The 15778-nt window shown below is 50.8% G+C and overlaps 1 protein-coding gene across 4 annotated transcripts in view; it reads right to left on the minus strand.

Moving 5' to 3' along the window:
* Nucleotides 1-15778, minus strand: part of LOC119965095 (receptor expression-enhancing protein 2-like) — a 233618-nt gene that overhangs the window by 92967 nt on the left and 124873 nt on the right. The window lies entirely within an intron of this gene.

Genomic DNA, 15778 nt, shown 5'->3' on the forward strand with positions numbered 1-15778 from the left:
AGACAGGCAGTGATTGACACACAGGATAACCAATGAACATGACACAGAACAACCAATCGCCAGACAGGATACCACCACTATAAAACCCACAGGGCATTAAGACTCTCCCTCTCTCTCAGGACACGGCTAAGGAGATAGTCACAGTGCACAAGCCAGTGAACATCATCACCATATGGTCGAGAGCTAGTCTGGTCAAGCCAGTAGGAGGTTATCATTTAGGTTAATAGAGTGTCAACCCACAGCAGATTATGTACAGCAATCAGCAGGTTCAATAAAACAGTGTTGGACCATCTCCTGTGTTGGAAGCCTGTTTCTCGTTTCACTGCATCCAGTTGCAGTCGATGTTAGACCAACACAGATAACACATCATGGTACCAGGGAGCTATTAACTCTAACGAACCTACCTCGAGTGAATCTGCAACCACCAGCACGCAGCCATCCAGCGGCATGGAAAAGATCCAACCTCCTCCGCAACTCCTGATCTCCGTCAACCTCGGCGCCAACTGGAAAGTCTTCAAACAGAAGTTCCTCCTATATATCGAGGCCTCTAGCCTCAAGGCAGCATCGGATGCGCAAAAGATCGCGCTGTTCCTGCTGACTGCGGGGGATCATGCCATCCACATCTATAACTCGCTCACGTTTGCCGATGGCGAAGACAAGACGAAGTTCAAGACAGTTCTGCTGAAATTCGACAGCCACTGCGACATTGAGGTGAATGAGAGCTTTGAACGGTAAATCTTCCAACAGAGGCTTCAGGGTAAGGATAAACCTTTTCAGTCCTTCTTGACCTACCTCCGCATCCTATCGCAGTCATGTAATTATGACTCGATGGCTGATTCCATGATCCGGGATCAGATCGTTTTCGGGGTCCACTCCAATTCCCTGCGGGAGCAGCTCCTCAAAATCAAACAGTTGACTCTCACCGTCGCCATCGAAACGTGCGTTGTCCGTGAGCATGCCAGGAATCGTTACTCCTGCATCAGGGCGGCAGAAAATGCAAAACTAGTCTCCCACGAGGCAGAGAGGGTGCAGGCCATCGCAAAAACGCAAAGCCTGAGCATTGAGGAGATTGCCCATTTTGCGCGCTTTTCCCGGGTCCCGATGCATGCGCGCCACGACCAGGTGGACGACGAGGACGAAGACCCCGATGCGCATGTGCAAACATCGGCCGACTGCACTGCGCATGCACGATGGCGCACAGAACGCGCTGACGTCAGCATAATGACATGTCCAAATTGTGGCTCCACCCATTTAAAGCGGCAATGCCCAGCCAAAGGAAGGCGATGTCTACAGTGTGGAAAGCCTGGGCATTACGTGGCCTTATGCAGGTCCGCTCCATCATCTAACAGCCAGCGATCCAGCTGCAGCGCAGACGTGTCCGCTGTGTACAACAAGGCATGCAGGATTTGGATCCCGACAGCCCAACGGACCCCGATGCGAGTCTCCATATCGGGTGGGCATAATCACCATGCTCGAGCTGGCTTCCACCGTGCCTACAAATCGCCTTTCAATCCTCACTGTGGATCATGACGACGAGTGGTGTGCTGTCTTCACGGTTAACCAGTCTCGCATCCGATTTAAATTGGACACTGGCGCATCTGCAAACCTCATATCACAGTCGGACCTCGACAGCATCTGTGACTAACCTAGCATTCTTCCACCAGCCTGCCATCTCCTTGACTACAATGGCAATGCCATAGCTGCCAGTGGATCATGTCAGGTAGGTGTATCTCACAAGGCAATCAAAGCGACGTTACAATTCAAGATCGTCCAGCCTGACAAGGCATCCCTGCTCAGTGCTCGGGCATGCAAACTCCTAAATCTGGTCCAGTGCGTCCATGCCATGTCCTCGGTACCGACGACTGTCTCGCCCAATGTAAATCTCCAGGCTGAGATAGACGACATTCTCACCCAATACCACAATGTGTTTGATGGAATGGACACACTCCCATATCGTTACAAGATATTGCTCAAACCAAATGCCATCCCAGTCATCCATGCACCACGCCGGGTGCCGTCCCCTCTCAAGGATCGTCTGAAAACGCAGCTACGAGAGCTCCAAGACCAGGGTATCATCTCAAAGGTCAGCTCCATGGTCTGCATCAAGAAGCCCTCTGGTGAACTCCGCATTTGAATTGATCCCAAAGACCTGAATTGCAACATCATGCGTGAGCACTACCCGATCCCAAAGCGTGAAGAGTTAACCTGTGAGATGGCTCATGCCAAATTCTTTACCAAGCTGGATGCCTCCCGTGGGTTCTGGCAGATACAGCTGGACGTGCCCAGTCGGAAGCTGTGCACGTTTAACACTCCGTTCGGCAGGTATTGCTACAACCGCATGCCTTTTGGTATCATATCAGCTTCCGAAGTATTTCATCGCATAATGGAGCAAATGATGGAGGGCATCGAAGGGGTGCGAGTCTATGTGGACGACGTGATCATCTGGTCCACGACGCCCGAGGATTACATCGCTCGCCTCAAACAAATTTTCCAGAGGATTCATGAAAACGGCCTCCAGCTCAACAGGGCCAAATGCTCATTTGGTAGGTCCGCTATCAAATTTCTGGGTGACCACATTTCACAGCAGGGCCAAATGCTCATTTGGTAGGTCCGCTATCAAATTTCTGGGTGACCGCATTTCACAGCAGGGTGTGCAACCTGACACTGACAAGGTGCTGGCAATCAATGCCATGAAGACCCCAGAGGACAAAAAGGCGGTCCTCCGTTTCCTCGGGATGGTGAATTTTCTCGGGAAATTCATTCCCAACATGGCATCCCACATCACGGCCCTACAGCATCTCGTAAAAAAAGTCGACAGTGTTCCAGTGGCTTCCCGCACATCAAGCAGAGTGGCTTGAGCTGAAGCTCACCACAGCCCCAGTACTGGCATTCTTTGACCCAACCAAGGATACCAAGATACCCACAGACGCAAGCCAGGACGGCATTGGGGCGGTGCTCCTCCAGCGAGACGAATACTCGTCCTGGGCTCCAGTGGCATATGCCTCCAGGGCCATGACGCCGACCGAACAACGGTATCCCCAGATCGAAAAGGAGTGCTTGGGTCTCCTGACAGGAATAGTCAAGTTTCATGACTACGTATACGGCCTGACAAAGTTCACGGTGGAAACAGACCACAGGCCTTTAGTCCACATAATCCAGAAGGATTTAAATGACAATGCACCTCGGCTGCAGCGAATTCTTCTTCGTCTCCGCTGATATGACTTCGAACTGGTCTACACACCGGGTAAGGAGCTGATCACCACAGATACCCCATCCCGATCCATCACCACACCGTGTGAACAGGGCGACTTCATTCGCCACATTGAAGCACAGGTGCAGTTGTGTCAGTTGTCCCAGCCGCTGATGAACAAGTTGGCCAAATACACAAAGAAACTGCCAAAGATCCCCTACTGCAGCGCGTGATGAAGCACCTCACCCATGGCTGGCAAAAGGGGCAGTGCCCCAGTTCTTCAACGTTAAGGACGAGCTGACGGTTGTTGAGGGGATCCTTCTTAAACTAGATAGAATCGTCATTCCCCAAAGCATGCAAAACATGGTGCTCAGACAGATCCATGAGGGTCACCTGGGGGTCGAGAAATGTCGACACAGGGCTCGGCAGGCAGTTTACTGGCCTGGCATCAGCCAGGACATTGCCAACACAGTCCTCAACTGCACAACATGCCAGAAGTTTCAACTAGCTCAGCCCAAGGAAACGCTGCAACAGCACGAGATCATGACCTCTCCGTGGTCCAAGGTGGGGATAGACCTCTTTCATGCAAATGGGCGTGATTATGTGCTCCTGGACGACAACTTCTCCAGCTACCCGAAAGTGGTGAAACTGTCGGACCTCACGTCCAAGTCCATCATCAAAGCCTGCAAAGAGACGTTTGCCAGGCATGGGATACCACACACGGTAATGAGTAACAACGGTCCATGTTTCTACAGCCAAGAGTGGTCCGACTTTGCACGATCCCACCACTTTAGTCATATCACATCCAGTCCCCATTACCCGCAATCAAACGGGAAGGCCGAGAAAGGGGTCCATGTTGTCAAGCGGTTGCTGTGCAAGGCTGCAGACTCAGCCTCGGATTTCAACCTGATGCTATTGGCATACAGGGCAACCCCTCTGTCGACTGGTTTGTCTCCGGCGCAGTTGCTCATGAACCGCAACCTGAGGAAGACTGTTCCAGCCATCCATGTTCCAGATCTTGACCACCTCACGGTGCTACAGAAGGTGCAGCGATCCAGGGACCAGCAAAAGATCACGTATGATGCTTATGCCACGGATCTGCCTGCGCTGGCTCCAGACGATGCTGTTCGCGTTCAGCTGCCTGAGGGAGGTTGGTCAGCCCCAGCTGTTGTCATCAGACAGGCTGCTCCCAGGTCTTTCATTGTCCAAATGGCTGATGGCTCCATTTTACGGCGGCGGCGCCCCCGCACTGATGCTCCGCCCGTTGGGGGGGCTAGCAGCTGTGCCACGTAAAGCCCCCTGCCGAAACGGATGCAGAATGGTCGTGTCCATGGCGGAGGCCGCGTGTGGACCCAGCCTGCCAAAAACTGCCCTCCTGTAACTCCCCTAGCATGCCCCCCCCCCCCCCCCCCCCCCCCCCCCCCCGACTGTGGCGGCGCTGGATACAGTCCGTAGCTGCCACACAAGGTTCGAAAGTTGAGAGGACATGTGACCGATGCTGTCAGGAAGTCGTCAGCCCATCGGGGGCAGAGCATCGGGGGAGGGCCTCAGGTGACATCCTGAGGCCGTCCCAACAGCGTGCAGCGTTCTCCTCGAGTACGCTATTTTTGAGGGGGCGGAGCATCGGAAAAATGGTATTTTCCCCGATTTCGGCGTCAAAAGGGATTCTCTTGCTGATCGCCGAACGTGGCTTCAGCAATCGGAGAATCTTGCTCCCATGTTTTTGTATCTCCCTCTAACTACCAGCGCCTGCAGTCAAGTCAATGCAATGAAGCATATTTAACAGGCAAATGCAATAGAAACACCAGACGAGTCTGTTGGACTGCCATTTCTTCATGAATAAAGAAAATCACTGAGCACTTTGACAGAAAGTGATGACTCCGAAAAGATGCTGTGAGACCAGAAAAGGAAAGCAACCTGATCAGATGTCTCTCCAAAGTCTTGTTCTGCAAATGGTTAAAGCTAGGTTCATAAGAACCCTAAAGTTTGAAATCCTAAGAAATAGAAACAGGAGGTCTATTGGCCCATCAAGCCTGCCCCACCTTTCAATAAGATTGTGGTTCATCTGATTGTGGCCTTATCTCCACTTTCCTGTCTGCCCCCTCCACATAACTCTGAACTCCCTTGTAGATCGAAATCCTGTCCAACTCAATCTTGAAAATGTTCAATGACCCAGGTTTGAACCTTTGTCTGGGATCAGGGAAACACGACCTGTGCATTTTCGCAGCTGACTAAATTTCCATCTGACCCATGTGTGACTTTACGAGGGATTTTCATCTTTTCACACAGTGTTTGTGGTGGGAGTACATTTTGTGACCTGTGGTTAAACGCGTGAGCTGTGAGGATGCGGAGATGGACCAGTTAGACTCGCCTTGGTTTGCCAACAGAGTAGCCCAGCTGCCAACATCATTTAACCCATCTGACTTGTATTCTCCCTGTGATAACCGTTGATCTGGAAGCAGTTCTGTAAGAAGAATTTGCATTGGGGGATGGGGGGAAGAGTGTGAGAAAGGGGAAAAATCTGTCCAGACTGTATTGATTTTTGAGAAGTATGTTCCCTGGGGTGTTTATTTGCTGTAACTTGTTTTGATACAATGTTTGTAACAAAATATACTTTTTTCAAAAAAGAAAAATTTGCATTCTCTGTAAAATATCTGTGAAATCTATCTTGCCTTTATGAATTTTGAAAAGGGCTTTTAAGAGTATTTATCAAATGTTAAGGGATCAATTGCAATTATAATGAATAAGAAATACTGGTCTATGTGATCTTGACCTGGAAGCAATACCAACAGGAAGTCAGTCAAGATACTGTTAGCGGACAAAATTGCTATATGTGTCAGGATTGGTATAATAAAGAGGACTCAAAGTATTGTAATAGCATAGGTCAAGGGCAAACCAGCAGGCAAGGGGTTAAACATATACCAAAGGAAACCAAGCTAGGGGTTAAAGTCACCCACATTGGAAATGATTTCATCATCTCACAGAGCATTTGAATATGAAAAGGGAAACACAGGAGGCCCTCGTAAGTCTGAGGGATCCATTGTCCAACACATTCGCACCTCTTCTAGAAGTTAAATATGTTAAGCACAAACCCATGAGATTGTAAGGAAACATTGTATTCTTTCATCGTTTTCCCATTACGGGGACCAGAAAATATGCATACTGATCACTTTGTATTGTTCCGAATGATTCAGTGACGTCAATATCTGCTTTTGACACCAACGAACTTGAAATATATATGCATGTAATTCTGACTATGATCAGAGCTGACTTTTGCGAGCTGCAGGGTGGTCAGAAAATAAATCATTTTGACCGCAATTTGTGAGCTGGCTAAAAAGGTCTAAAACCTAGAAATCTGGATGAAAAGTTTGAAAATGTGAAAGAACTAGATGTTATCTGTTGGTTGTTTGAAAAGAAACTCAAGAAATCTGCACCACGAGGACTGTTGTGACCAGAGGGAGAGGGTTCACTGAAATGTGCCTACTCATGATAATCATACCCAAAGGTGAAAGCCATTGTCAAGTAGGATTCCAAACCTACCCTGCGTCAATAAAGATCAGCATACTGTAGAACTGTACAGCCACATGTTTGCAGGGTGATGTGGGTGCTTTTGTTTTTGGTTGTGTTAGCTGCATTGAATATTTAAGTGAAAGTTATTCTTTGATTGACGTTTCATTTATCTGTTAGTTGATATTTAATTTACATTTGTTCTGATTTGTGTCAAAGTAAACGTTACAAAATGTGAAATATTGTTGGTAATTTGTTAATTTAGGGGTCTTTCTCCCTCAGGGGCCATGCAATAGGAATTATTTTAAAATCATTGTAAAAGTAATAAACCTCTAACAATCAAAGAAAACCGTGAATTCAAATGTACTGGGGGCGATTCTCCGATATTGAGGCCAAGTGTTCGTGCCGTCGCGAACAAGTACCCGTGTTTCACGACGACGCGAACAGGGCCCGGGTACGACCTATTCTGGCCCCCTGCACGGGCTGCTGCAGCCTCCTTACGTGGCGCCAAATGGGCGCCGCGCCAACCCGCGCATGGGCAGTTGGGCCAGCTCAATCCTGTGCATGCGCGGGGAACTTCTTATGTGGCCCTGACCCAACATGGGTTTGGTGTTCAGGGGCCGGCCCGCCGATCGGTGGGCCCCGATCGTGGGCCAGACCCCTTCGGAGGCCCCCCCCCCACAGTGAAGAAGTCCTCCCCCCCCTCCCCCAAGGCTTCGCGACAAGTACCCGCCGGCAGCGACCAGGTGTGGATGGCGCCGGCGGAAATGTCATTTTTTTTGTTGACCGAGAATTGCTGCTCGCCATTTGCGGCGATTCTCCGAACGGTGTGGCGCGATTCTCGCGGCGCTTGTTTCGGGGGGGGGGAGAATCGGGTGCGGGGGTCGCGCCACGCCGCCCTGGCGATTCTCCCACCCGGCACGGGGGGAGAGAATACCGCCCACTATCTTTGAATACTGGACCAGAAAATTCAGGGTAAAAATTGTAATCCCGGAAGTGACCATCAGGTTTGTAAACAATCAAAAAACCATACCAAAAGCATATTCTGCTATTACAGGCTCATAAAGCTTTCAATAGTTTTTGGATCAATCAGACCACCTGCTGAGCTAAGGCATTTGAAACTCAGCCAAGTATTGATAATAGAGCGGCTGTCATTAAAAACAGCTTCCAGCTCCACTGGCAATCAGATATCCATTTCCATTTCAAAGCAGAGTTCTTTTCAATCAATGGAGGGGAAACAGGTGCAGACCATATTTTCCATCTTCAGAAGCAAGTTTAAAAAAACAAACAAACAGACCTGCCAGTGCAATTAAATTGGAGCACAAAAACAAGACAGTTGGAGCATTTTATTTAACAATATTATAGTACTTTCTCCACTGGAAAAGTACTGTAATACATGTGAACAATTACAAAATGCTGGTCAACATAAGAGTCTGCTTGGGGGTTGGTTTGCAGGATTGAAGGAGCGGGGAGCAAAGTATGAGCTGGAGCAGGGGGAAATATTTACATACATGCAGGTTCGAGACTTTGCCAGAAAGGAGATTCAGAGCTTTTCAATAGAGCCAGCTTCCACATTTCTGGAGGAGGTGCTGATGACAGAGGGACTGGAGAAGGGGATAGTATATGTGGTTTACGGAGCTACGGGGCTATTTTGAAGAAGAGAAGGTGCCGCTGGAGATACAGCTGAAGGTGGTATACAGAGCACACCTGACGATGGCGAGGATGAGCGGCTGTTTGAGAGGATAGAAGGTGTGTGTGAACGTTGCGGGGGAGGGAGTGCCGCTAACCATGTTCATATGTTTTGGTCCTGTCCAAAGCTGGAGGATTACTGGACTTGGTGGAGGAGTGGCAGGCCACCCTGTACCTGGCTCGGGAAGGAGGCTGCCACACGTTGCCATTCACAGTGCCTAGGCGCTGGGGGCAGAGGCGGTCAGCACCACCAGCAACACCATCCGGACAGTCCAGCAGTGCCAGAAAAAACCTGCACAACCTCTTCAGTGTGGCCAGGGTGAGTGGGTAACACGATGCCCCTGGCACTAACCCCCATCCTACATACCCAAAACCGTACCCACAACCCCCTCACTACCCAGAGGGCGGCTGAACCCCGACTCTGCACCACATGTCGGTACCCATATCAGCCGCCATGACCGGGTGCCCTGACCACTGAGGCCACCAGCTACCCACCCCCTGGGCTTCATGCATTGGACTTTCTAACACTGTCATTTTCTGTTCCCCTCCACCCCACCCCCAAGGAGAAGGCCACCCATAACCCCCAGGAACGGGAGAAAACTGGAGGGGACCGCCAGTCCTGCTGAGCAGAGGGCCTTGGAAGTGGTCGGCTGCTCAGAGGAAAAGGGAGGTCGTCGGGGGGAGATCGGCCTCGGAAGTGAGACCCCGCTGAGTTGCGGTTCCCCGTGACATGCGAGTCAAAACCCCCCACCACCCTCATCCTCACACCCACCAACCCCAGCCCGCAGGCTAATCATGCGTCTTGTCTTGTGTCTTCCACGTTCTGCTGGTGATGGGGGTGCGGGTCCATCTGGTCTCGCCCACCCCCAGCCAGTGCCACAGTCAGTCGCGGGTGCTGACCAGTGATGAGGAGAGCAGCGCAGACGCAGGCCATGGACCTGAGACAGTCCGGAGCTCGAGTCTGGGGATGACACAGACTTCCTGTCACAGCTGTCTCCAACACCCTCCACCATCCCAGAGACACTCACCTCGGTTGGGCACTTTAGTGAAGAGGCTCCTGGGACACCCCCTCGTGCACACCACACAGCTGGTCTGGTACATCAGGTGGCGGTCGGAACTGCTGAGGGGGCTGAAGGCCGGAGCGCTGGGCCTCGGCATCGGTCTGTGGCATCCGGATAGACGTTATCAGTCACGACCACAGTGGATAATTACTGTCGCCCAGGGGCCAACCCATCGCAGGGGGCTGCATCTTGAACGTGTCAGGAATTGTCGAATGTGCCAGGATGATGCTGTCGTGCACACCGCCCTGGTGTTGGGGGCAGACGTGCATGATGCGCCTCTGAAAGCCACATTTCAGCTGCAAATTCATCCAGTGGAATCCCTTTCGGTTTGTGTAGAGCGGCCTGTCATCTACAGGTGTTGGTCAATGATCATGCATCCCGTCGTCACCCCTCGGACCCGGTGTATGCCAGCGATGGCGGCGAATCCTGCTGACCGGACATCCTGGTGGGCTCGGTCCATAGTGAAGTGGATGTATTGTGCCAACTGGGCATGTAGGGCCTCCATAGTGCAACTGTGCGCGGAGGTCTGTGAGATCCCGGACAGGTCCCCACTCTGTGCCTGTAAGGTTCAGGGCGACCGTCACTTTGGCAGCCATCGGGAGTGGGTGACCCCCCCATCCCCCATTCCTCTGTGGTGCCAGATGTGCCAATATCTAGCAGATATGTTGCACTGTCTCTCTACTCAGTTGGAATCTTCGGCCTGCCGATCCAGCTTCTCCTCCTACAACGGGCACTGGCTGGACACACAAGGTCTTATGCGGCGCCTTCTTGGCACATCCACCTCCTCGGCCTGTTTGGTGGCCAGCTCACAATCCTGGGCAGCTACATCCTGTTCCTCTGGGGCAGGCTCTGCTGCTGCAGCTTCCTCGTCCTCGAGCAGCGCCCGCTCATCCAGCCATAGGGCAACCCCCAGAGCTGTGGTGAATAGCAGGAAGGCAACCATTGCTGGTTGAATTCCAATATCCATTGTCTGCAGGGAGTGAAAGGCCGATAGGTTATCATGGTACGTACCCCTGTGTCCAACCAGGTCTTACGGGGTATACGGCTGCTCCAGTTGGCACTGCCCCCACATGCCCCTCGTCTCCATACCCCTGGCCTATCGGTGCCTGGCACCATGGGTGCCTCTGGCCCTGGCATCCGTCCCTGATGCAAGGGATAACGACGGCTGGCACTGCCCTTGCCAGAATGTGCTCCGCGGCTCATGTCCGGCGCCCACTCAGGGGCTACAGGGGCGTTGCTCTTGCGTGGGTTGCATGATGCCCCGCCAGTGGGTGGCAGCTAGTTGGGCGTTATGGTGGAGGGTGGGTGGGGGGGCACCATACGGTGTCACTCTGCGGGCCAAGGTGAGTGATCAATGGCGTGTGCAGCAAAATGGCTGCTTTGCAGGCTGGGACAACGGTGGTCCATGTCTGGACACTAGTCCCGTGAGAGAGGGTGTCACCCCAGCCCTGGCAGGGCCCCCTCACCCCATTCAACCCGGCCAGTGTCCAGCCCGACAGCGGGTCTCTCTGTGTCCTACTTCTTCTCTCTCTCTCTCTCTCTCCGTCATCAGCCACGACGCCGTTTTCACAAATTTTAAAAGCACAAGTGAACCGTGCCACCGGGAATTCGGCTCATCGGAGACGGAGAATCACAGGCCCCAGAGAATGCCGGGTTGGGCCTGCTAATGATACGCAAACGGTTTACCATAACTGCATTCCGGAACACTGTCGAGGATATGAAGAATTACGATTTTGGAGTCCACCGTGATTTCGACGATGGAACCGATTCTCCGCCCAATCGTGTTACCCGATTTTGGCGTCGGCCGACGGAGAACCCTGTACATGAGAGTACCACTAACTGGTAGCTTGTGTTTGGTCCACCTGATGGTACCAGTCCAAATATAGAACAGTTGAAAGATGGCTAGGAACAGCCACAGTGGGATCAAAACTAGTTTCCATCTCGATTAATGCAGATAGCACAAAACAAAAGGGAAACCTAAGTGGAAACTTTCAGTTACTAACGCCCTGATCAAATTTCTTCATCAAAGCCCTTCATTTAAGTATCAGTGTTCCCTGTGTAAGGGGGAATCTGAAGCCTGATGGCTGAATATTTTATTATTAATTCCAGCAAGGATATTATGGGTGCTCCCAAATGATCAATAGGCGAATGTGGTGCTGAGCAATGTTTCCTGCGTGGTTGCCTAGCAACCCAAACATTCTGTGCTGGCTGCTCACGCATGCACGGCCGCGCCAATAAATTTCAAGTCGCTGCGCACTCCAAAAATAATTAGAGGGAACGTTGGTGATAAGTTATACAGATCAAGGAAATCCCAAGTTCACCCCTTGTCCATGTTATCTTAGTAGATTTCAGGGGGATAGCTATAAACAAAACAATTGATCAAAATGTAATCGAGTAAGGGAAGAAAAAAATACATCCAATAATGATGGCTATCTAATCGTTGCTTTGCAAGAATACACCAATGTGGCTGTCAGACGAGGCTTGGCTGCAACAGTTTTATAAATTTAGAGTAACCGATTATAAGGCTCAGGATTCTATTATCTTTATTTTTAAAAATAAATTTAGAATACCCAATTCATTCTTTCCAATTAAGGGGCAATTTAGCGTGGCCAATCCACCTGACCTGCACACCTTTGGGTTGTGGGGGTGAAACCCACGCAAACGCGGGGAGAATGTGCAAACTCCACACGGACAGTGACCCAGAGCCGGGATCGGACCTGGGACCTCAGCGCCGTGAGGCAGCAGTGCTAACCCTACATCACCGTGCTGCCCTACGGCTGTAACATTTCTACACCTTCACGCTTGTTCATCCCTATGACACTGTAACTTCTCCAGTTAGGAAATCTATATCTGGTAACAAATGTCCCAAAAGTTTTTTGAATAGACCCAAGCATAAATTTAACGAGGGATTCTCTCAGCCCGGGGCCGGAGAATCCTTGCGACTGGTGCGAATCGCGCCACGTCGCCCCGAAGCCAGCACGCAATTCTTCGTAGAGCGGAGAATCTGCACGGCGTGGTTGGCACGGCGCCGGTCGGGGGCCGCTCCATGTGGCCGGCCCGCCGATTCTCGGCCCGGGATGAGCGGCCGTCGTTAAAAACGCCGAGTCCCACCGGCACCAGCGACACCTGTTCTCAGCCGGCGGGAACTCGGCGTTGAAGGGTCGTGGGGCGGCCTGTGGGGGGGTTTCCCGGGGTGAGCCTCCAATGTGGCCTGGTCCGTGATCGGGCCCACCGATCGGCGGGCTGGCCTCTCTGGCTGGGGGCCTCCTTTCCAACGTGCCGGCCCCTGTAGCTGTGCGCCATGTTGCATCAGGGCCGGCGCGTTGAAGGAAGCCACTGCGCATGCGCGTGTTGGCGCCGGCACCACTGTAGGGGCCAGAATTAGTCCTTGGCTCGGCCCGTTCACGCCGTCGCGTTTACGACGGGATTTGAGAATCCCACCCTTAGTATGGGTACTGTGGGAAGTGAAACATGGAAGATAGTGTTTGGATGAGTTTTACAGTTTTTATTGCTTCATTATAATGTTTTATTATTGTTTATGTTTCAGTTAAATATTTATATCTATAGCTCCGGGTCACACGCTTATGGTTTGGCATTCTAATATTAGTCTACAGTCCATATTTCATTCCAAAATCCAGAAATGGTGTGGTCCCACGCATTCGAGAATGGAGAGGGCACAGTGTATTCAAGGCTTGTACATGAAGAATAGTCACTTCGCTAGGTGGGTATTCTGTTGCATTTGACGAAACTAAATATTGAGACACCTGGCTTAGACGGCTAGCATGTGCTTCAGAATAAGCAACAAGCATGGATTTGATTCCCATTCCAGCTGAGGTAGGTTTGGGGCCTACACACACATCAACATAATCCCAACCTGAGGCAATATCAAACTGCCAAAGACAGAGAGCACCCAGTAAAAATAGGCCATTCATTGAACATATACAAAATGACCTTCGTCCAAGGATTAATGATTCATATAATACCTCCAGTATTTCCCATGCTTGGCCGAGAACTCTGGTTCAATCCCCGCCTCGGGTCATTGTCCATTGTGGAGTTTGCACATTCTCCCCGTGTCTGTCACCCCCCACAACCCAAACATATGCAGGGTAGATGGATTGGCCACGCTAAGTTGTCCCTTAGTTGGAAAAAAAAAGAAGTGGGTACTGTAAATGAATGTATGGCCCTGGACAGTGAATTTTCATAGATAGGAGGACATCACAGATGTGCATGTCTGATCCTGTCCTCACTCAATGCTGACATACATTCAATGCACCAGGGGCTACTGCATAATGGTTATGACAAGAAAACTGGATGATTTTCCATCCCTCCCTTGCCTTGGGCAAGAAACCTCCTAAAGACTGCCTTAACTCCATATGGACTGCGAAAGCAACTGTGGCATGGGTCCCGAAGGTCGGCCGACATGGTTCCCGAAGGTCGGCCAATGTGGTTGCCAATGCTTGGCCGTCGTAGTTCCTGAAGGTCAGCCAGTTGTCAAATGTGGGTCCCGAGGAAAGAAAATTTGAAAAACACTGAGCTAAGCAATGCTCACAGTATGTGTATCCAAACACAAAGGGCTGGATACTCCGTTTCTGCGGCTAGGTGCCGGCTCGAATGGCGAATCCATGGGAGGATTATGCGAAAACATCAGCATAAACCCCTCACCGATTCCAGGACTGGTGAGAGGCTAGCACCAGCGCCGGTTGAAACTGACTGCTGAGACCCCACATGACCCGCGCCATCAGGAACCCGGGCCATTGAGGCGGAGCATCGCGGGAGAGCTGGCCGATGACGCACCAACGCCGTTGCAACGGAGCGCTATGTGATTATGCCATTTCCAAAGGGTTGGAGTATGGCTGACCAGCATCCAACCGGCGCCAGCTCTGCTTTGGGCGTCGGAGTCGATTCTCCGCCCGATCACTGATTACAATATCGGCGGTGGGCAACGGAGAATCCCGCCAATGACTTCTTGCACGGTGAAGTATTGGAGTCGTGAATGATTGAGATTCATAGATAAAAATCTCAGGCAAGATGGACTGACTCGAATTTTCCCTCACAAAAGCAGTTTCTGCAGTGCTGGTAGATTCTTTAGTAATGAAGTCTGAAGAGTATGGTTGTGAGGTAAAGACTGGATGAGCTCTGGCTCTTTAGCCAGATGTTTGAGAGACAAAGCTATAAAGATATAAAAATTATAAAGAGTATGGAAAACATAAACCTGAATAATCACAAAGGTAAAAAGACCCGATGGGAGTTATGTACAGGTCCCCGAGCAGTAGTCAGGATGTTGGGCAGAAAATAAATCAGCAGATAGAAAAGGCATAGAAGAAAGGCAATATAATGGGAGGAGAAGGGGACTAAGACACTAAAATGTTTCTTAGGGGTCGGTTTGCAGAATTGAAGGAGCTGGAAGTGAAGTATGGGCTGGAGCAGGGGGAAATGTTTAGATGTATGCAGGTTCGAGATTTTGCTGGAAAGGAGATACAGAACTTCCCGGAGGAGCCGGCCTTCACATTGCTGGAGGAGGTGCTGATGACAGGGGGACTGGAGAAGGGGGTAGTGTCAGTGATTTACAGAGGAGGAGGAGGCACCACTGGAAGGGATCAAAGCAAAGTGGGAGGAAGAGTTGGGAGAGGATATGGAGGAGGGGTTCTGGTATGAGGTGCTCCGGAGAGTGAATGCCTCCACCTTGTGCGCGAGGTTGGGGCTGATACAGCTGAAGGTGGTATACAGAGCAACCTCTGCACCCTGTGCCTTGGCGTGGCGGGGGGGATCTGTTGGAATTCTTGACTCTTGAGAAGGTTAAGTTCGAACTGAGGGGCAGCTCGGAGGGGTTCTACAATTCATGGGCATTATTCATTATGCACTTTCAAGAACTGGATAACATCAAACATTAGTTGGGGTCGGGGGGGGGGTGGGTGCGAGGGTTGGTGGGGAGGGGGGCGATGGGTGTTAATGGTGGCTATGGGGGATTCCTGATTCCTTTTTGTCAGTTGTTTATGTGAACATGTGGGTGAATGTTTTGGGTTTGGTGGGAGGATGGGATCATTGTTATTGATATGGGGATTGACATATTTGTTACTGATTATTGTTTATTGTTGGTGGGGTAAATTGGGGGGGAAAGGCGAAAAAGGAGAATAAAGAAATTTTTTTTAAAAAGGCAATATTACAATAATCATGGGGGACTTCAATATTCAGGTGAACTGGGAAAATCAAGTTGGTAGCGGATCCAAGAAAAGGAATTTGAGGAATGTCTACGAGATCTTTTTTTGGAGCAGCTTCTGATAGAGCCGTCTAGGGAACAGGCAATTCTGGATTTGATGATGTGTAATGAGGC

This window comes from Scyliorhinus canicula, chromosome 4, assembly GCF_902713615.1.
Source record: "Scyliorhinus canicula chromosome 4, sScyCan1.1, whole genome shotgun sequence".
NCBI lineage: Eukaryota > Metazoa > Chordata > Chondrichthyes > Carcharhiniformes > Scyliorhinidae > Scyliorhinus > Scyliorhinus canicula.